This window comes from Ornithodoros turicata, chromosome 2 (assembly GCF_037126465.1).
Source record: "Ornithodoros turicata isolate Travis chromosome 2, ASM3712646v1, whole genome shotgun sequence".
NCBI classification, from domain to species: Eukaryota; Metazoa; Arthropoda; class Arachnida; order Ixodida; family Argasidae; genus Ornithodoros; species Ornithodoros turicata.
The window spans coordinates 42,716,732-42,739,334 of NC_088202.1; the positions used below are offsets into that span (position 1 = coordinate 42,716,732).

General features: G+C 47.2%; 2 protein-coding genes across 2 annotated transcripts in view; one reads left to right on the forward strand and one right to left on the reverse strand.

The window, feature by feature from the left end:
• Window positions 1-4,815, reverse strand: part of LOC135385333 (uncharacterized) — a 68,061-nt gene extending 63,246 nt beyond the window's left edge. The window contains exon 1 of the mRNA XM_064614600.1: window positions 4,779-4,815. The gene's annotated coding sequence lies outside the window, so the exon portion shown is untranslated. The remainder of the gene's footprint in view (window positions 1-4,778) is intronic.
• LOC135385332 (zinc finger E-box-binding homeobox 1-like) overlaps window positions 1-22,603 on the forward strand; it is a 491,031-nt gene that overhangs the window by 31,942 nt on the left and 436,486 nt on the right. The gene's annotated exons all lie outside the window — the stretch shown is intronic.

The following is a 22,603-nucleotide window of genomic DNA, read 5'->3' on the forward strand; positions in this document are numbered from 1 at the left end:
TCAAGGTGTAAAAAAAAAGATGTGGTACACGACAGCTACACTTTGCATTGTTGCCTCGGCTATTTCGTTTCATTCAGCGTCGCAGTGTGAAGGCGACATAAATTTTAATAGTCCTCAGTGACATCCACCAGAGCTCTGGCATCCACAATCCACGCAGACCTCTAGCGATCACGGGAAAGAGCTTAGCGTGTGGTCCAGAGCATGGAGGAAGGAAACACAGGAGCGGCCTCTCGCCCTCTTTTCAACGGGGAGCAGCGTGCCGGCCTGCGCATGGGGCTCTGGGATACTCCTATCTACCACGTGACCGCTTTCTTCTCTTTGGCTCTTTAGAAATTGGCGATAGCCTTTTGCAATGGAGTTCAGTGGTATGCTGTGCGCCATTTCCCAGCACTTTTCGGTACAGTAAAGGATGATCTGCTGTGAACTGCATGGTTTTTTGTACCCATGAAGTGTAGAGGCGAGGGAGTAAGAGGAAGGGAGGAGGAGCAAGCCATAGGCGGATCCTGACATTAACTCTCACATGTTTTACACTGATTAGCACACCAGACGTAAACCGGTTCGAACCGATTACTATCGGTTCAAACCGTTATTTTGGTTGCGCTGAACCCGAACCCGAACCGAACCGATAACCTTGAACCGGAACTTGAACCGAACCCCAAAAAATAACGGTTCCGAGCCCTGCTTTTTGCAACGAGTTACTACCTAATGACTGAGTTACGCAACCTAGCGCAGTGTTCTGACGGTCTTCTTTCTGGACACGAACGAGCTTCGCAGTTATTATTTTTTCATCCCAAATGTCTGGCATAGCCGGCCCATAACGTTGAGTTGGACAACCTCTCCGCATATTTTCCCGTGTCAATCAAGCCACCGGCGCGAAGCCGTCAACGGAAGCGTCTATATAGTTAGCACGTGCTTACTACTTACTTACATGCGCACACTACTCTATCGCAACGTGTTCACGGACAGCGTGCTCTCATATCGGACAGGCTCATATCGGACAAGACCTCCGACTTCACGGACGAAACAACAACAACAACAATAAGTGAAGAAGTGATGATGACGACGGGCGAAAGGTATACACGTGGCCAGTTATTTTCTATGCTGACGATGAAGTTGTTCGACTGATAAATGGTAATTTTGACACAGTTATTGCAAGTTTAAACATTCTCGAGCCAAGAGCCAAGTATAGAGCAAGTCAGAGAACCCTACAAAAAAAAGAAAAAGAAGAAAAAGAACTGAGCGCAAATTTTTCCCCACTCGTGAACAAAAACCCGCGGCAATAACGTCTGCGTTCAAATCCCCGCCATCACTTACCGCCACCTCTTTCCGTGCACTCCAAATGCGGAAACGGACTATTTGCTACGACCAAGCATCCCAATAATCGATCTTGTAATCTTCAATTTCCAACCCCGTTCCTTCGGATACCATTCGGCGACGATGAATTGCCGAACGACACCAAGAACGCTCTACGCAAAGGAGGCTCGCATGCAAAACGAAGCCGAACAAGCGATCTCGGTAGCACCCTCTGCCTGCGCTGATAAGGCTACGCTCGCAGACCGCAGATCCTCGTCTCCAATCGAGCTCGTTGATGACGATCATCAGAGGTGTCGTCGTCGACTTCGTCTTTTACTTCAATTACGTAAAACCTCATTTGTGCGTGCGGAGCCTTCCTCCGTTTTTCAGCGTTCACATTTTCCACCGGACGCTCTTCTTTTCTTATTAGCGAACATCAATTGTGCAGGTTCCTTTCCTACTCCCTGGAGATTTTTTTTTCTTGTTTCGTAACTCTTTTTTCTTTTTTTTCTAGCAGCAACGAGTGTTGTCTGGTGGTGTTACGGCCACGAAGCATATATAGAGAAGACGAGGCGCAATTATTTCTGTGTGGCACCGATTTGCATAACGAAAGAAACCGTTAATCTCTTCGACTGCGCCCCATAAGGTTGCGTGAATGAAGCACCACGAGAAAGGGGAAAAGGAAGAAGGAGATTAAGTCCAAAGAATGCGTCTCGAGAATGAAGGCGAAAGTGACGTACTCTCGTGGGAGGATCGGAAAGTAAAGTTACTGCGCCAGTTTTAATCGTCCTTTGTCAGATGTATAGTACTCTTACTCTTTCTTTCTCTTTCTCTTTTTTTTTTGGGGGGGGGGGGTTGGAGGAGGCTTGGCATTTAGTTCCTGAGCATGTCCCGATACAAATCATGACGTCATGGCCGAAGCGGATATTATCATGATTGCATGTGGTTGGAATGACGAAAAAAAAAAAAAACTTTTGCGGAGAGGTTATGTATATCCACATACAAACATTTCCATGTGTGCAGTACTTAACTGCCAGCTCTGAAAGTAAATTTGAGAAAAACGTCGATAACTGAAACACTAACGTTTCGCTATATACTCCTATATAGCTTACCTCGGTTCACATTCACAGTGGTATATGCGTTCAGGTGTGCACACACGGAGCAATTGACGGTCGAGATCCCAATTCCGCATTCTCGAGCTTCTAATCTGGCGTGTTCCAATGCAGCGATGCTTATGGCGAATTCCGCTGCTCGTTTTCGTATTGCGCAGTGCATATACAGTGCCGGTGTGGAGTTCAGTGTTATAGAGAAATCGCGCCAACGTAGCTTACACTGTTTCGCTCAGTCGAACAAGCTGTAGTTAGTTATGTGGCGGCCCGTGGACGACGACGACGACGCGCCTCTGCTGCCGCGCGCTACTGCCAGTCCTACCGGCACCGTCCTAGCGTGAGGCCACGTTCATCTGCCCGCTGGGGCATTCCATCATCGCCGGTCAGGACTCGTGTAGAGAAAGACCATCGTCCTCTACATGTTCGGCGTAATTCGGCCATTCACAATCCTAAATTTTTCGGCAAACCAACAGCGAAGCACCTTCTAACAGGCAAGTCGCACCAGGACCACTGTTCCACCGGGGACCCGCAGGGAGACCACAGTAACCTCAGTTTCCGGCCTCCACCTGCTTCACAATGGTCCTCCCCGGCATTTCTCTGGCGACAACCAGCATTCACGCTCTCGTACCGGTCGCGGTACTGTCCCCCCCCCCCCAGTCAGCAACGCACACACCCAGCAACAATCAGCTCTCAGCAACGATCACTCAATGCACTTACTCAGCAACATTCAGCAACAAGCAACGCAGCAACGATCATTCCACGCCACACAACGCACTCAGCACCGCTCAACACAATCAGCAACCACTCAAGCATCCAAGCAGTAAAGCACTCAGCATTCACATCTCATCACTGCGCCCGGATCGCAGCGCTCTTGTTCCCGCCATCCTGCTGCTGCTGCATCAACAGCCACAATCACAAGCCGTGTGTCCAGTCGTCCACCATCCACGAGTCGTCCTCATTCTCCTCTTCATGATATCGACGCGGACCTCAACCGCATGCACCGCTCCGCGTCTGATGGGGGGAGTGATGTGGCGGCCCGTGGACGACGACGACGACGCGCCTCTGCTGCCGCGCGCTACTGCGCCTGGCAGCCAATTCTACTGGCACCGTCCTAGCTTGAGGCCACGTCCATCTGCCCGCTGGGGCATTCCATCATCGCCGGTCAGGACTCGTGTAGAGGAAGACTATCGTCCTCTACAGTTAGTTAATAAATTAAAACATAAATAATTAATTAATAATAAATAAATAAATAAACGGTGCGAGTATCGACTGAAAATAGAACACTGAAACCATTTCGAAGCTCTATGTTCATCTCTCGTCGTCCATCGTGCCTGCACGAACGTATCAAAGGCGTGCATGGCCCGGCACGCATTTTTTTCTTTCTTTGCGGTTTAGAGTGTGAGCGAATGAAGGACATGGAGAGAGGCCACCGGAAGTGAGCGCATGTTCCGGTATACACCGCCTATATCTTCGGTGCAGCGAGAGCTATGCTGGTCTTACACTCGTCAGTGTAAAGGTCCTTCTGGAACGGCCAGCGACACGCGTTGCACTGAAGGGACCAGTGCAACACGCAACACTCAAGCTATTGTAAGCCTTTCTGCACCGCAACGACCAGAGGAATACGCTACTACAGTTTTTCTCCGCGCAGTGGAGAGGGTAAAGTTTGGAGAAACCACGTGACAAAGTACCCGTCCACTTACAAGGCAGCAATAAGGGGGTGCTCATAGACCGGCATGGGTACACAGAATGAACCACTTGCGCCTCAACCTTGGAATGTTACCCCCTTATTCGGAAGAGGGACCAATGAGGTCGCGCCACGGGCAATAGAGGTGAAAGGGAAACTGGGGAGCTGCGCAGAGAGCTGACCAACTTGCATGCCGTATTCGCTACTAATCCACTGCTGGATGCTAGCGCGTGTGTTATGCGTTACAGAGCGACACAATGAAGGAGATCCATACATAGAAACTGCAGTTGAAACATCAACACTTCCGAGAACGCACTCGCGAAAGCTACGACAGCGATGGTGGCGCCTCCAACACATGGCGTTTCACGCCAATAAGCGTCTCTCCGTGATGACGTAGACTCGTGAAGTGAAACGAACTTGAAATCCCAAAGCAAAAACAAGAATCCGTATACTGTTCTTTTTTCAGCCAGTGTGGTGTCCATCTTACGACTAGCTGCTTCGCTAAACTTCCCCGAAACGAGAAGAAAGGTCAACCGGAATAGGGCTACAATTACTCACCTCACCCAGGTGGCACAGAGTGACACGAAAGGAATGATCACGTGTGACCGTTTCCCACGTCCCCTGGCAGGAGCTTCCTGAGTTGCGCCGCGACCGGGGCACGTCATTTCCGCTCCGAGCAGAGCTGCGCTTACCTATTGGAAATATTCGTTTGACGGGGAAAGAGTCAGATGGGGAACCTTGTCTTTCCAGATGCTTCGGGTCTGTCCAACATCAAGTGTTGACGTTTCTGTTGACACATTGGTTCCTACAAAAGAAACAAGGTAGTAGAACCGACACTTAATGACTGTATAAATTGGGAACGAATATATGTTATAAATTGGGAACGCTGTAGTAGCCTGTGAGGTGAAGAAGTCAAGCCGTTCAAATAAAGTCACTGGATTCGGGTGTTGCGGTTGCCCAGTACAGTAACCTTAGTTGGAATGGTTCATAGCGCCGCCGGCCAAACTAAGGTGGCGTTCATAAACAGCAGTTTATATAAGGCACACTTATAAAAAAGGGTGTGTTGTAACTCCTTTTTGAGGAGTACACCCCTGCCACATATATCACTCCCTTTGGAGTGTACAATTTTACTCCCCATTACCCTCGTTAAGGTGTCTCCTTCACGCGATTCATAGCCATGAAAGGAGTGAGGAGAATCCTTATGGACACTCCAAAAATAGTGATATATGTGGCAAGGGTGTACTCAAAAAAAAAAAAAAAAAGAGTTACGCGCGTTCGTTGCAGCAAGGCTGTCATTCAGTAGCAGTGCCAATCTATATGCAACATGCTAACTCTGAGAAGGAGCACGACACACGCTGTTCTGTTTCTGTCGTTCTGGAGTTGCTGTTTTTGATCAACTCGCCCAACTTTACACAGTGCGCAGGGGTATTCATCTCAGCGGTGCAGGAATGTCGCGTGCGCGTGTGCGCGCGCGGTGAGGGTGCTTGACACGCGAATCTGCTGACTTTTCTTGCCATTTTGGGCAAGTTTTTTAGGGGCGATGTTGGGGGGGGGGGGGGGGGGAGGCGGTGGTGGGAAAATCCTGGGCTGTGCAATTTCCGCATCTCAGTAGATCATATTGGATTTAGAACTTTAATTACCCTCAATTCACACCCGCGCGTGGCCACTCTACGCTCACTCATCATCCGCGGGCAACACAGTAGGATCTCTGGAACACTGCAATTCCACGAACTTGTCTTCCTTCACGATCTATTCCCGAAAAGGAGAACAGCGAGTCCAATAAGGGAACGTGAAAAACAAAAGCCACAACTACCTCCCGCCACCGCCGAGAGGCGGCGCTCCTTACCCATTATTGCATCCAACATTCGAGCCCGTCCTTCCGTCGGCCAAGTTGCTTGTTCTGCCCCGTATCGACGAAACTCTCCCCTCGACGAGCGGCCAGCTGACCAACAACGTAACATCCGATTAGCAGTTCCGCCACAGAAATATGCAAACGAAAAGGCAAGCGTTGCCGCGTCCCTCCCTGGTCCCATTTATCCTCCGCTCTCTCTCTCCCTCGCGCGCGCGCGGTCACCTGCAAATCCCCTGTAGCGCAATTAGCGTCCCTTTCTAAACAAACACCTAGAACGTACATAATTTACCGCATCAAATCACACCTCTCTGACTCTCGTACATCGCAGGTGTTTATACATGCAAGTGTAGGTTCGCTCTCCGTAGTATATCTGTTTCAGGCCGTTTCACGCTCCCCGCTTCTGTTGTAGCGGCTGCTAGTTTGCGCGGGCGCAATAAATTAGATGACGGCGTCAATTTTATAATCTCCGTAACGCAGGCAGGTTCCGTGCTCATGCCCCTGCGTCGTACCCCCCCTTCTCGCGAAAGGGTAGGTAGGTGTTTATAATGCGGGGAAAAGCGTGTAAGTGAAACTGCCCGAAAGCGCCCTTGTAACTAGCACACGTGGGTGGGAAATTTATTGCTTAATGGCTGGCTCTGAGATTGTTCAGCGGATGGAGATTGTGCGCAAGCGACGGGAGAGTTTGACTGAGGAAAAAAGGGAGTTCGCAGTATACAGGTGTGTAGCTGGCCAAATGCGTTTGTTGAAACGTTCTTAGAGGTACGGGGAAAAGAGGTATGTTGAAGCACAATCCCATAAAATCCTTTCGTTCGATAGGCCTCAGGTCTCTAACGTCACGTTACCTTACGTCACAATTTTCGTCAAAATCACGCTCATAGTGTTTTTTTGTTTTTAGAAATCAAAATTTAAAATTGTGGGCAACACTGTGCCGAAGTAGGCAACAATGTCGCATTCCCCGTCAAGTTCGGCGGCGAAGCTACACTCTTATAAAAAAAGTTGTCTTTTTTATACCTTTTAGGGTGCTAATGGGTTGTCACAGCTGTTAGTCCACAGAAGTGTGAAGTTTAATCCCTTTGGCAGGGTGGTATATTGTTCAACCCTGGACGTGGGTCCAAACTTTACCGCCCTGTGTGTGAAACTTATACCCTTCAAATGTACAAATGGATCGTACGAGGATGTATAGCGTTTCAGTTGTGAACGGTGCGACTCCCTCGAAGTAATACTAATAGTGTGTGTTTTGTTGCTCTTCCCTTCTTATTTTTTGAACGTTTTTAGCGTGCGGGATACATGCATACGAAATTCACGACTTTGCAAATTTCGAGCTATATAGCAGTCGCAACTTCTCAGTGACATTTCGGTTTACGGGTCATTACGGATTAGAAAACGAGAAATCAAGAAATTATCTTTGGCCTATTACCAGGGGAAAGACGCAAACAAAAATTAACGGCAGTTACAAACATGCAAACTTCGCACATACGGCCGCACGCGCAAAGTACCGGTGTTAGGCAGAAAGACCGTGCAGATTACTGCCACATAATCACAAATGTGTGTATTGTCATCAAGTAAGAAACCTCTCCTCTCCTACACCGTTGCCTTATTTGGTGCCAAGTCTTGGGGCGATGTATTCCATTTCAAAGTGTATAGATTTGTGTAGTTTCCCTTTCTTCTTTTCTGAATATCGCGTCCTGGAGTAACCAGTCCCGAGTGGCTCGGGATCAACATCTCAATTTTTTTTGGGTTACAAATCGAATCAAATCAACCTGTGTGAATCACAAATGTTGCAGCAATTTGCCGGAGCGGAGAACAGATGCTATTATAGTAGACCGCGACTTCGCAAATTCTGCAATCCTCTTCGCTCGACCGACTTTGCAATAATAAGTGAGTGTTCCTCTTCGTAGTAACGGAAAATATGCCGCAACAAGTGACAAAACTTCGGATGAAGATACAATCGTGTTGCTGACTGTGTTTTAAATTACACCTCAAATACGATGATACCGTACCTTCGAGAAATTATCGTTATGTCATGTAATAGACTGGTGTATACCCTGGGTGGTAGGTAAATGGGCCCAGTTACAACACTGCGTATGTTGTCGACCGAAAGATGGCGCCGCAACGGAGGAGGTAAACAGTCCCGTTATACCCTTCCGCATGAAGGTGTTGCACACGGGGTGGTAAAAGAGCCGGTTGCCACCATTTCGAAATATTTATTTCTAAGTGTACATGGCATCGCACAACATTGAGTCTAACACTGTGACGTTTATGGCACGCCAACTGGAAACCGAAGTCACGCCACAAAAAAGGCTGGATACATAGCGCCAAATCGCCAATGTTGCCCGCTAAAATGAGGGTCGTTTCACAAAAGACGTCGCCGCCACCGATATTTTTGGAATTTCGAGAACAGGTAAAAAAAACCTGGGGCGACATATCACGCGTGCGTTACGTTGTCAGGTATTTATAATATCTTTTTCATTCAGTGTTAGCGCCGCGAAGCAACTGTGGCAATGAGCGGCGTACAGATGGGGACGGACGGAGAGCAGACAGCGGGAAGGAGTGGGGGATAGGTGTTAGTACGTGTCCTGGGCCGACTTCAGGCCGAACTATTCATAAGAAACAAGCTCTTAAGTGACCGCAAACATGTAAGCTGCTTGCTTATTGCTTACGATTTATAACTTTCCGCAGCTAAAGTTGCACACGCAGCATTCCGCTCAATGAGCGGAAGTCATCCCCATATCATCGTCATCATGTATTTCTCTCTCTCTCTCTCTCTCTGCACACGGCACTGGGGCAGCAGACAGCGCCCAGCCTGCTGGCCGGCATCAGCTCCATCTAATCATCGACTCTTTATGTGTGTGTGTATTCACGGCTTTTACTAGAATGCCTGCGTGTGTATACGTATACATGAAAGAACTGATGTTCTGAGGCTGGAACAACATAGCAGGGACAAATACATACAAAGCCTCAATCAAGTCTCTTTCTTCGTTATAAGTATGCGTCGATATATTATATTTTCTGTCGCGATGTGAAGTTGCGTGTCCAAACGAGCATAGAAGTTATACTGGTAGGAATTGGACAACGTCGAAGAGTTCGCCGTGGATCGGGCTTCTCGAGGTTGAAGTTCAACTGCCAAAGCACAGAGGCGATATAGTGGGGAACACGTAATGTAACCAGCTGCAATAAAAGCAGAGCGTTATGAAAGCACACTACGTGAACAAGCTATACGACCCCACACGGAACCCCGCGGCCACATAAAGGCGATCCGACGACAGAGTGACAGCCATGATTCACGACCTGCATTGTTGGGCCACGTGACATTTAAGGGAAGGTGACTTATGAAAGGTTCCGCGTCGCTTCCTAATAATTACTCCTGAACTGCTGTTACCGGCTCTTATCTTTGCTATAGTTCTTCCCCCCGTTATTATTGCATAAGAACACCTCTTTGTGTAGGCGACGGGAAGCCTGTCGTTTGCAGGAACCAATTTTGTTCGCCATGCCATTTGTGGGGTATAACAGGATATTTTTCATCAGCTGGTTCTGAGAAGCATAGAATATATATGTTGGCTTATTGCTGTCCTCATCAGAATCTAAACAAGTGCCCGCGGGTTATGTCACAACGTACCGCATTTTATGGGTCCGTTTTCGTTGCACGTGTTGTTATACCGAGACAGATTGAAAATTTTGTTTTTGCTAAACGGTGGTACGCTGCAGAGGTGGAGAGGGTCACAAGTCCGTCAGACATATGAACTGCCTGTCAGCATTATAGGATCTTATAGGTTTGATCCAACGGCCACTTACAATGTTGTATTGAATTCTTACCCTTAACCGCTTCGTTTTCTCTTGGGCCGTTCCTTTAATGATATCGCTGATATCACCTCCAACGCACGAATCGTCGCGTGCACGTCGGAACATTTTCTTCTTACAATCACAGAGTGTTGCACACCCGAGCTAACATCTTCTGTAATCACAGCTTCACCTCATAACATGCTCAAGGCCACACATTGCACCACCGAAAACTACAGCTTCTGAAAGAAGAAAGATGAAAGTCACTGAAAAGGTTAGCCAGCTGTAGGGATCGAACCCACATCTTCTGGATTACCGGTCCAGGGCTCTACCAATTTCACTTTCATCTTTCATCGTTGATTTCTTAGGCAATTTGAGGCTTTGTTTGTATCTGCCCCTTCTATGTTTGTTCCAGCCTCAGAACATCAGTTTCTCTCTTGTACAGCTTGTGTTCCGTTACCACTTACACATATGCAATCATGTAGGTGAGCCGCCACTTAAGAGCAGGCTGGCCGCACCTTCCCCCTGCATCCCCCCCCCCTTCATGTAGGTGACATTTCCTTGAGCCTGAGGGGGAACACACATAAAAACAGACCGGACGACACGAAATTCATCGATATGAGTCTCGTGTCGTCCGGTTTCTGTTTATGTGTGTGTGTGTTCTCCCTGAGGCTCAGGGAAATGTTAACTACATCGAATATACAACAGCTCGCTCGTACCCTACTTGTTCAGTTCAATGCATGCATGCCTCGCGTTTGTAACAAATCATAAGACTGAACAATAACATTCTGAATGGTTGGTATAACAGGCTGGGGGGGACACGAACTGCACTGTTTCTTTCGAGGATCAGTTTCTTGTGTTTGATGTGCGTATAGAGCAGCTTCACGGTGTATAGGGAAAGAGGGGAAGAGTATCTGTGTTATACCCCCCTTCCCCCCACGCCTCGGCTCTCCACAGGCAGATTGTCGTGAACCTAGAGGTGCAATTAATGGCCCTATAGGTGAATTTGACACTTAACAAGAAGAATAATGTGAATTTGAGTGCGTTGATAATAAGATACGTCGATAAATGAATTTGAAAGAAATATGGAGAAACCGAATTTGGCACCCCTACCAATTCTGCAACTAAAAAAAAAAGAGAAAAATACAAATAAAATATACAAAATACAAAGAACAGAAACGCGTCGTAGCACACGCACCCACCAAAACGTAGTCTCGTGGCCACAACTATATACAAAGCGATAGCAAGCGATAAGCGATAGTTTGTTTAGTTTCTCCGTCACCTAATATATTTTACTCAGCAACGACCGTGTATTCCTTTCGTGTCTTCCATATATGGATGCTGCGACAGAATTGGATCTGAAATAATTTCCCACTGTTCACTGTACACTCTAAGAAAAAAGGGATTAATTTTACTCCTTTTGGAGACTAAACGCATTGCTACAAAAATTAGTCCCTTTCGGGAGTAAATGCATGCCACAGAGTGGAGACTGCATTTCACGCTCTGTTCTAAGAGTCCCCCCAGGTACATAATTCGTGTGCATGCATGAAAATACTTTGAATCAAACCGTCAACCGTGATATATCGAGTGATATAAAATCTTGCGACATACAAAGGGCACAATTTGCGAAGAAAGAAGCCCTAACTGTTTCTTAATCTGTGTGGGTGGAAAATTTCTAAGTTGGCTGAGTTATACAGCCTTATGCCATCAGATTGACCAAGAGCACATATTTACGTGCACTGTTGCACTCGGAAACACCCCATCTCATCTTCACCATTTATTGTTCTTGTTGTGCATTCTGAAGACCATTCGCGAAGTTCAGTGTCTATTTGCTGTCCTGGGGAGTAAATGTCGGGGTTAGGGGACTAAAATGGGGAGTAATTGCACTCCACCTAGGGGACTAGAAGTTACAATTAATCCCTATTCTCCTTTTTTTTTCTTAGAGCGTAGATGTGGTAGACAGTAGACAAGTAGATGAATCAGTACGTGTACATATATATATGTTTGTATGTGCATGCCAGTATATGAAATATGTTCTGAATCGGAACTGCAATGCCAGACAATGCCATGAGGAATGAAAGGTTCGCGCTGATTATGTTCGGAAGAATTACAATGCTGAAGATACCGGCGGGGAGGGCTGCAAATGTGGCCGACGTGCACACCAACTTAAACCATACACAAGCACAAACATTCAGCACAAAGAGGACGACAAAAAAAAAAAAAAAAGAAAGAAAGAAAGAAACGTTCGTTATTGTCATTTGCTGCTGCTAACTTGAATAACAGCACAAGGAATGTCCGTATCGCCCTCCACGCTGGTCTCTTCTCCTGTTACAGACGAGTAAACTCGCCCGGACCTCCCGGATATCTTGCACTTGGCTTTCGACATAACCCGTAACACATTTCAGGAGAACACAACGCGCTCAATGCAGACACTGTCGGCGAAACGGCGACGCTCAGTTCATGAGAAATAGTGCGGCGCCTGCGCCCCTCCCTGACTACTATTCGATGCCAGTATGGGTATTCAGAATGGCCTCTGAGAAGGTCTGCTGTAGGCCTAGTTACTTTATACTTTAGTTCTTTTAGAGTTGGTTGTGGAGAAGTCACTCGCATTCTGCATTTAAATTTTGTATTCTTAAATATTTTCAGCGCAATATCCGTTCTTCGACGTCCGCCTTCATTTTGCAATCACACGTAACATTTCGAAATCTTACTGCTTTTTCCATGATTCGATCAGAAGAGTGGCTGCATTTGCACCTCGTCGCTTTGACAACTGACGGTTCGGGCAACTGCTCGTCAGCCTAGGTTCATGTCTTGCTCGACACCCAAGTCGTGCAACTCTGACTGCAGACGTAGCTGAGAATTCGAGCGGCGAAAACAAGAATGTGATGCTTCGCGCGATGAGCATTGCTTCGAGGGCTGAACCATTTGTAGTTATGCGCTACCGCGTGGTAACGCATAAACACAAATGTACCGACGATACACTTATTTATTATTCTGTTTTCTTGCCACGTGCCCCAGTTCACCAGTTCAACAATGTGTGCACATTCAGTAAAGAGTATACTTCCTTGCCTCACCGAGGCAAGTCCCCGCGTGAGCGTTGAGCGAAGCAGCGTCGGAGCTGTTGATGACCTTGATCGCTCTCATTCTGAAAGAAGCTATCTTCGCCCGTTAGTTTCTCTTTTCCTCGGTCCTCGCAAAGGGCCAACGCAACCTGCGTATAGATCAAGCAGCCCACCGCGTCGACGTATTAAGCTGCTGTTTTTGGGAAAATCAATGACAATTCAGGCAATGTATTTGATGAGCACAAAGGGAGACGAAATTTCAGCTATCTTCTAGCCACCTTGAACGAACTCCGTGTGCTGCAGTTCTTACCGCGTATATCTTGTACTTCCTGTTGTTAGTAGATATCCAGGGGGAAAAGGTAGCCGAAGCTCTTTAACTGCACGTTACGTGCAGCCAACGAGCTTCGGCTACCTTTTCTCCCTGGATATGTATACGTCACTGGCTTTGCACTTGGCTTTTAGTGGTGAGTCTCTCGCCCTGACAGGAGGATATCGCTTTCCACGTGACTTTCTAACGACACCGACTCAAACGTTGCCCACCAAGGCACTGCTGACGAAGCCCAAGAAGGCCGAAACAGCTGTCCGGTGCTGGTGTGGTGACGTTTGGCACTTGTAAACACTGTTGTTAGTAGACTGTTTTAATACCCCGCTAATGGATCCCCTGTAGGCTAGTATGTCTATCGAGAGGGCTACCTCCTGTCATAGTGGGCTTGAACTTACACCCCTGTCGCAGAGGCAGTCTTCAATGATCATTGATAGTAAGGGCCATTGAGCGAGCATTGAACATGCGCGTAGCGCAACGAGGCGTGTAATGTGTCAACTTCGCAAAGAGCATTGGATCCTATGCTCCCTGATATAGGTTGACACTTAGGTTGACACGTTATACTGTAGGTGGCGTTACGCGCTAGGTGTTCAATGGCCACTGGTTTCAATGATCATTCAAGACCGTCAGTGTGACAGGGGTATTACTATGTCGCTACCGACGATGGCGTTGCTGTACCAACAAAGCACGCGAACAGTCGGACAACGCAGCACGTTGGGCACAGTCGGTGGAGCTCTCGCTGTAGTTGTCCGTTTATGCATCGTGAATGTGCTCTTTTATTCAACTACGCTCTCTGTTGTTGGCATCGAAGCTCTATAGCACTGTCATTCTTATAGCCCACCGCTTCAAAGAGACAACGAATTTTCCGCAGTGCTTGTGATAATTCAGTCACGCCGAATTCAGTCAGCCACCGCATGCCCCAACGCCACAGCGACCGTGCCCTCGGCCACCGAGCGCTTTTCATGCCAGCGGCAAATCGTTCGTCGGCACCCCAGTCCGAGTCTGTACTGATGGAAGTTTCTATATGCAACGTATTGACAAACGGCCGTTCAACCTCGCGAATATCCTCTGGCCGTGGTCGAACGCTGCCCAGCCGATGCAAGGCCTTTGTCTTCTTGCAGAGTACTTGCGCTCCACCGGTCTGGTGACGGATCTCTGAAAGTGCTCCCCCCATCATCATCCCCTCATCCGTTCCCAATGTGGAATAGGGCAGTGTACCTCCTCAGCGGCGGTGAATCGCCCAACTCATCATCATCCAATGTATCTGTGTGTGTGTCAGTCACACTGAAAGCGGAGCTATGGTATAGTATATGAGACATTTAATATATTATCTCCAGCCTGGGTGTGCAAGTGGTTATGAGACATTTAATATTGTATCTCCAGATTGGGTATGCAAGTGTTTAGCTGCACTTACCATGGGTGCGGTACCGAACAATATTAGGAAGCATCACCACTTTGATAGCCCGCGTAGAGTCATAAGTCATTACAGAAGCACGGATGTCAATGTAACTGATAAGTACTGATTGACTTTAACTGATGTAAAGTACATGTAACTGATGCAGCAAACATAACGCGCAGCACAGCTATATGTATGTATATGTGTCAATGACAAAAAAAAAAAAAAAACGGAGTCCGCCTACCCCACCAACATATACTGCTTATGAAGCGAAGAAAAAAGGTCGGAAGAATCCCACCTCCAGTGGGAATATATGGAGACGCGACGAGGAAAGCCCTGGTGGTTGTCGGACGAATGTTATGGAAAAGACAAACACGATTTATGCCGTCTTTCCCGCATCTCCCTTTTTTTTTTTCCTTTCCAGCCTTTCATCGCGTTGACCTGTTTTTTTCTCTCTCTCTCTCTGTCTCTCTTTACACACCAGCGAAGTCATCTATATTCGCCAGACACACGTGGATAAAGCAGGCGTGAAATAGATCTGCTGTTCCTGTATTGGTTATAGGAAGAAATTGACCTCAGTATATCTGTAAAGCCGACGTGTGAATATCTGAGCTGCTTTCTTTTCCGATTTACAATCGTTTGTTACCGCGCAAATTTTGTGTAGAGTATTTTTTGAAAGAGCGGGGGACGACACAGTGCCAATGGAGATACGCTCCAGACAATCGTTGGTATATAGGTGGCCGAATATTTCATACGGTACGAGTACACATATAGAGACAGGAATGTTTTCTGGTGGTCTGGGAGGTATATACGGTTGATGTCCGTATGTGTTGTAAAGCGGTTTTGAAAGTTGATGTGTTTTGCTTTTTCCTTCTCACTCGTCCTTTCGCGCGACTGGTGTAATCCACGTTTCTTCGGGCCTTTTCGAATACAAGCTAGAACTTCTATAGATGTTGTTTTATGTGTGACTTCGTACATTCGAAAACGGGAAATTCGAATAAGGAGAACATGGTGGGTATAGTTGAAAATTAGAAATCTGCAATATGCAGAAACTTATACTTCTTCTTGTACTATGCTTTTATAGGGACGCTTAAAAAGAGTTTTCGCTCTTGCTCTGTTTTCCGCTGCGTTTCCTTTTGTGAGCGACGAGATATATTGCAAATTAGGTGTTTCGACCAGTAATGTAATACAGTGGTGGCTAAGCTGGGCAAGGCGAGCAGACGTCGTTTGACCCTTGATGATGAAACAAAGAGGGACGAAAGGTTACAGGGGATTCGTATGTAATCTCTCTTGAATATGGCTCCGAATGCGTAAATCAAGACCAACTTCTGATTTTCAACAACAACAACAACAACAACTTTATTTTAAGATAATGAATGGGTGGTTTCACCGCCAGGGGTGATATTCCACCCCATTGCTGGTGGTGATGTGGGGAATGAAATAATGAGCCCCTTCACAATAAGGATCGAAGTCCTATTGTGTCCAAAAAGGTCAAATGAGCTGCGAGCGCAGAACGTTGGTGGGCTGGATTCGGCCAGGGACCAAGCCATTTTGATAGAAAGAAGGGGCGAGAGTTCAGCTGACGAAGAGACACGGATAGTGCAGTTCGGGAAGGTTGGTAGTGTGGGCAATGAAGAAGAATGTGCTCCAGATCCTCTAGAGCACCGCAGTGACAGCATCTGGGAGAGTCAACTTGTCCCAAGCGGTAATGCCACTGAGCCGTAAAAGCCACATTGAGTAGATTCGATGAATTAACGCAGCACCTTGACGAGAGGTGTTTCGTGGCATGCTGAAAGCGAGCGTTGGATCAACTCTGTTCAGCATAGATGGGGGGAGAATGTCGGTTGTCCATTGGCGGGAAGCCAGGGGGTTACTTTTGTTATGTCGCAATGGTTTCTTCATATCAAATATTTGAACATCGACAGGTTTCACGAGAAGTTGAGGAAGCGAGCAATAAACTTTAAATGTCTGCAAGAGGACAAAGCCTACCGGAACCTCGCATACAAGAGGTGTTTGATACTTCACTAAAAATTGCAGAAGCTATGATCACAGTGATATGTTTGGGCGGTAGAACTTGGTGGTGGACATTGACACTCCTCTGCAGACGAGATAATGAAAAACTGGATCAATGAGAATAGGGATACTATTTTACCGTTCGAAACGGTCTTACGTACGTACGATCTATACGTACTTCGACGATGCCACGTGTAATGTGAAATATGGCCTTTCAACACGTCTCGTTACATCCAGCTCTTGTGACTTGTACAAACCCGCTTAAGATTCTAATGTCAATCAGCCCGGAAGGAGTTACATAAAAATTCCTATACTCTGCACGTGCGCGCTTCGTGTATACTGCCACAGCAAACACAAATGTCCCGTACAGTCACATAGCCTCCGAGACTAGCACAGGAACAAGTTCTCATTCCTACATAAACGCACCATCCGACAACCACCAGGCGATATCTCAGCACCCCGACATTCCAGGGATTCGTCGCGTCCGGAATTCTGACGGCATCTGGATGATCTCCAGAGCCCCATCAGAAAAATCTAACTGTACCGACGTCCAAATAAAAGCAGCCTCGACGAGGCGAGGGGGAATTACGAGCATCCTTTGAATCAGTACATAATATATATACCGGATTGGAGAACCGGAGAAGGGTGCTAAGATGTATATACGGGGCAGCCTTCTCTCAAAAAGCGGCAAGTTTTATGTTCGCCAGGAGGGAGCCCCAAGAAAAACAAAGCCCAGCGTCTTCGTAATGAATGTCAGGTGGCAGCGTGCAACCACCAGCAAGGTTTAACGAGTCCCAGATGCGCAAAGGACTTTTTTTCTTGTTCTTTTCTCCTTCTACGTTGCGGCCCGCTGGAGGTCATAGCTCTCGAATCGCGTCGCAGCAACTAGAGAGTTGACCCGAGACGCGCTCGGCAGTGGTGATAATGTCTCGGGCGAGCGTTGCGTATCTTTCTATGTGTACCATGGATTGTGTTACGTTCCCTCTTTATTATAGGACGGTTTTGTTGACGAAGATTCTGAAGTTGTATTATTTGTGCATGTATGTGTACTCATGAGGCGATCAGCCGGTGGATCGCAAGGTGTCTTCTGATGATTAGGTCCCGATTGCAGGGCGTATCACTCGGTACACACATCGAGAGAGAGAGAGAGAGAAGGGCGTCTGACAGAATCTGTCTGCATCAGCTCGCACTCTAAACGGGTTGTCACACGTGTCCTATATATATACCTGCTGCCCGTGGCTGACGTGGAAGGAAGGTTTCTGCTTGAATTTCGATGCCTTACAACTTTCGTCTGTGAGGAGGCTACCGGAAGCCAACAGGACGAAGCCTTGTCCGCTGTGGCGCAGTGCCTGAAGAGAGCACGCGTGCATATCGTACAGCTCCCGTCAACCTTAATAACAACACTGGAACAAATTCGGTTTCATTTCCGAGCACGATAACAGCTATCCTGGGGGCACTGGGGGAATGTTAAGTGAACAAAATCCTGCGTTAAACTAACGCAATAATATTGTTCAATTAATTGTTCAATTTCCCCACTGCCCCAAGGGTTGCTGTAATCGCGCTCGGGAACGAGACCGTCTTTTTTTTCAGTGTTATTATTAAGGTTGACGTGAGCTGTACATGGTCGCTATATAAACGACCATCTGTGTGATTGTGCAAACATTGGGACACGTCGCGGGATTTCCAGCCCAGCAAGACGACAGGGCGCATAGTAAACTTCTCAGCACAAGCGCTAAACCGTTAGCGTGTAAAGCTTCAGTCCGAGAGACATTCACAAACAGAATAGTTTCGTTTCGCGTGCGTGAATTCTGCACGAATTTTCCTTAATATATACGAAAGAAACATTCGAGATTGTGTCACTTGTTCATGCCAGTTTCATACAGATACTTTTATTTATTTACGTATTTACTTCGCTGGCTTAATAATAAGCCACATAGAATGAGGACCAACGCACAACACAATAAAACACCACAAAAATACCCAAGATGATAAAAATTCAACTCAAGTAATCTTCGACTAAGACAGTAAAAGAGGACAATGTGTCACATTCGACAGCCTGTTGGGGACAGGTGCAAAAGCGAATCCAATCTACTGTATTTAAAAATAAAGTTGTGAAAAGCACAGCAGCAGGAATTAGTTTCTTTTCCTTAGTATACACACGCTTCCCTTATGGGGCGAACTTGACTTGCTAATTTATATTTCGCGTCCGTACTCACACGTTGTAGTTTACACCCGCGGGTCAAAGCATTTCTGTTCTTTTGCATTTTGCATTTTTCTCATTACATGTCCATTTTCACAATGGACATGTGATGCTCATGTGATGCTTCAAATCTGTGCTCGCCAGCAAGTCTATATAATCTCGTAACTGGTGTACTGGGTATTTATGGACCCTTTGCGCAAAATTGAGTTTGCAACGCAGATCCAGCACCGTTGCTACACGATAAGCACACCTATTCACTGTTCCGTACATCCGGGAGCTTTCAAAACAAAGTACCACGTACCCTATATATACTGATTAGTGCAACAAATCTGTTGCGCCATTGAGCATAGAACACAAAAAAGGCATCGCATAGAGCCAGAATGCTTCCTGCATGGAAATGAGTAGGAGCGGGTGACACATTGTAATAATTCGCAACACCGATGCATACAAATTAGTTGGGAGGCATGCCCCCGTGCGTGCACTAGACAAACTGTATGCCACTGACATTAACTTTACAATGTATGGCCACGTACGACACAGTAGTTAGTTAATAAATTAGTAAAATAAAACACAGTAGCTTTCAAAGAAGCAAGCACAAACCGGGACCAATGGAGCAGTTTTTAGAGTTGGGCCCAACATCACCATATTTTACTTTTTTAAACCAAACCAAACCAAGTGCCGTTTTTTTTTTATGTCTCTTGAACGTCTTGGGTTGAATTTGTTTTGCTTTTCTCTGTTATGTTTCCCTTTAGCTTACGTGTCCTAAAATAACTTGTTCCGACATTTCCAACGAATCAATCGATCAATCAATTAATCAGTCTGTGCCGTCAAACTCTCGCGGAGTTCGGATTAGAACGGACAAGAAGTGGTGACACCTGGTAAACTCATTTCCGGTCTTATGGAAAGACGACTCAACGATTCGCTACAGCATTGGTTGCATTATGAAACAATATGTCGCGAAATCGTGCCGTGTCTAACTTCAACGTATGCCGCACATTACCCTTCCTACATATCGTACACATATGTATTATATCGCGTGAGATTTTCTCCTTCTTGATCATACAAGGTCAGTGCTAGATTTCTGCACGGGCCACATGTGCCACAACGAATAGCTACCTGGTACATCGTTCCCTTCCCCAAATATGGTGTGCGGGAAGGTTCACTTTCCCCAACGAGAAAACCACACAGTTATATGGACGACTCGCTTCCGTATACCTCCCTCAGTCAAAAGTTTTCGTATAGCAGCAAAACTTCCGCCTTGCTGTTTCCCCCTTCATCAATACATCCTAGTCGTCCAATGTACTCATGGAACTTTCCTATATGGACTCATAGAGCCATATTATATGCTTCACACATCCGGACCGGCTACCCACCGGCCCCTCGAAGAAGCGGACGTTCCCAGCTGCTGATCAAATAAAGCGACTCGACTTGGATAATTAGCGTTGCACACGCCGTCGTCTTCATCTTGTCGCGCGAACGACGATCGAAGAGCCTCTGCTTGCACAAACACCTTGAACAAGGCGATGTCCCATCATCCCCCACGGTTCAGAGGAAGCACACCGGGCCAGCGACCCATCTCCCCCGGGGGTCCACGCACCACTTCGGAGGTGCGGGCCATGCGTACAGAGGAGCCTGAGGCTGCAGAATGGGTACACAATCAAATGAAAAAGGAGTGGGGAGTCCGATTAAACAAACAGGACCGTTCACTTTCAGAAAGGTGAGGAGGGTCGAGTATACGAGCAGACGGACCACCGGAGGGGGAACACGCAGAACACCGGTGTTGTAGTCACGGTGTTCAGGCTCCCTGTGCTTTACGGCCCGGTAGTGCGGAAGGTCCTTTTTGGAGTGACAGAAGCTCCCAGGGCGCGTGCCAGGTGGTGAATAGGTATACTTTATATGGAAAGGGACGGGGAACGGAGGATAAGGTTTTTCATAACGGTTCTCGTCGCGTTGCTGCAGGGAATGAAAAAGGTGATTCAGGGACAATCGGGGTCGACACGCGTCGCGTTCCTCTCAGAACAATGATGCATGCGTTTTCTCTTTTTTGTTCGGGTGACTTCTTTTTCCTCTGTCGGCGGTCCACGTGGGAACGTTAGTACGAAGTTTCCGCTTATACCATAGCTGTTGTACTATACAGCGCGTGCCGCCGACAGCCTTAATTCCTGTTCCAGTTGTGTTACGTTGCTGCTGTAGTTTCGTCTTCGACGATATCAAAGATATTCCGCGTAAGAAAGGGTATCACCTGCACCAGTCTACATGTAGAGACACGCTAGTAAGGCGTGCAACACGAGACTTCCACAGAAACATTTTGGAAACAAAACCACAAGGTCAAAAAACGGTAAAAGAAACCACGGACACATCCGAAAGCCCAGGTTCTCAAAGCCAGCACCTTTCACGGTCGCACCTATACTCTGCGTGCTCCGGAGGCACGTTCGGCAACTGATATCAAGCACTCAGTCTAGGTTAAAGCTTAATGTATGTGTTTCTGTCTTTGAGAGGCACTCCGCACTCGCCTGGCTGTGCCGCGTGCAAGGCGCCTACAACACGGCTGCAACATGATACGCGGACCCACCTGGTTCTGCTGGGTGGAGCTGTCAGGTAGAGGTACGTTGCCGAGGGCGAAGTTGCTTCCAGCCCCAGGTCAAGGTACAAAGAGGTGCGCGGTGTGAGTTTCAGTGCGTGAGCAGCAGAAAAATGTGAGCCACGCTGTGCCAGGAATGCTATTGCTGCCTGATGGATGGAGCCCCGATAGCAAAGAATGTAACGCGCGAATTGTTGTGTGATGTTTTTTTTTTCTTTCTTTCTTTATTGTGGCCGTTGTAAGCGTGCTCCGTTCAAGATTGTGTGAAGCAATAAGATGTTTTTATGTGGTTAGTATTTCAGTGCCCGCGAAGGAAGTACGTATCCATGGCGTACAATCTTTAAAAAAAAAAAAAAGTATCGTCATTTGGAAAATTTCTGCTTGCCCCTCAAACTCGCGCTGAAAATTAGAAACTACAGGAAGGAACGTCTTCAAGTGTGAAATGTGAACAGTAACAAGAAAAAAGAAAGAAAGAGGAGACAAGGGCCCCGATCAGAGATTTCAGAAATGAATGCCCAAGTTGTGCCGGTATACTGATCACCCGGCATACTGCCATGCACACACCTAATACATTGTCATTCCCCGACTACAAATGCACGATCATATGCCGCCCCTAGCAGACAACTTTTAAGCTTGTCTCTCCTTCGCATAGTCTTTCTTTCTGGTATTGCCCACCCTTGTCCAAAATTAGAAACGAGCGTCTGATCACTCGCTGAAAGATGCTCTGCATGCGAGTTATAGTTCTTTTTTTTTTTTTTCTCCTAGTCTCTCCACAAGCTTTCGTGGAAAAAGAAGCAACCGCGCTTCGGTGGGTATACACGAAACTTTGCATCACACTATGCGTGTTTATTCTACCTAGGGGTTAGCTGGGCGCTCTCACAACGCGTACCTCTGTGTCGTGGCGGCCCCTCTCGGCCCATTGCGCCATAATGACAGTCCCATCTCGCATCGCGGAGAGTTATGCGATAAATGGCGGCACGTCATCGCTCGCCGAGCTGGAGCCATAGACGGCTTTATATTACGCTGAAGCCCAGAAACAGCGCCTTGAAGGGGAAAGGACAAAAGGGCTCCTTGTTTTGGAACACTCACAGCCATTCTTTCTGGAAACGAGCGAGGCCTTTTCTTCCTTTTTGGATGAGCCACATCCTGTTTGGTCATCGCTTCAACCTTCGTAGGTGCAGCGAGGGCGAGATGAGGAGAGAGACGTTCAATTGGCGCCATTTCCTGTTGCGAGCGTCGCAGTTCTACACCCGTGAGAGAGGAGTCCCAAGATGCGCCTCCTACGGTAACGGAGACCTTCGCGACTGTTGGCCA